Source organism: Acyrthosiphon pisum, chromosome X (genome assembly GCF_005508785.2).
Source record: "Acyrthosiphon pisum isolate AL4f chromosome X, pea_aphid_22Mar2018_4r6ur, whole genome shotgun sequence".
Lineage (NCBI taxonomy): Eukaryota > Metazoa > Arthropoda > Insecta > Hemiptera > Aphididae > Acyrthosiphon > Acyrthosiphon pisum.
The window spans coordinates 71,110,813-71,111,733 of NC_042493.1; positions in this window are offsets into that span (position 1 = coordinate 71,110,813).

Genomic DNA, 921 nt, shown 5'->3' on the forward strand with positions numbered 1-921 from the left:
AATAATTAAAAAACCGTGAATAAAACGTCTAAAGCTAGTAAAACTAGTTAAACACGGGCTACACGGCGCAGCGGCACGGCAATTACTGCGGTGAACCCAGGTTCAAAAGCGTCTATGATACGCAGCTTATTCTCCCGGGCTCCCTCCGACCAACCAGCCATGCCATTACATGTTACGTTTGCAACTGAAGGGCTTCAGTTTCACTGAACCAGTGACCGTCGTAATGACCCGCAGAAATTACTAAAATAGTTTTTCTATCGAGATAGCTATTAATAGGTTTTGATTTAGTGACTTTCAATTCAATATAATAATAAACAATAAAAACGATATAATATATTTTAAATACAAATGAAAATATTTCTATATATACATTATTATTTTTAATTAATTATATTATTTACAAGTAGTTAGTTTATTTTTAAGGGGAGACGCAGTCTCAAAGTCTCCCCTGACGAGCCGCCGGGCGAAACCTATAAACCCGAATAATTTTGCTTCTACTATCTCGATGTGATATATTATTTTGTATGTATTTTTAGTGGCGAGTTTGATTCTGTTTAATAATAATAATAACAACAAATTAACAGGAACAATTTTACAATAAATCATAATTAAATTCAATAATAAATTATTTTCTTGAAAATAAAATCCAATAAAATCATTAATTGGTTCTGATTAAACCAAATCCCCTAATACTAAATTTTAAATAATATACAATAATATAATTTATTACTATATAAGTATATAAAATAAATCAAAATATAGCTAATAGCAGTATAAAATATAGACATGGTCTCAACAAAACTGAATAACGTATTGACAGTCATGAACAAAATACCAAATACTAATAATTAGAGTTAGGATGTTGATGACTTTTGCATTTTTTTTCCTTTTATTCTGTACAATGCTATCCTAGCTAAAAAT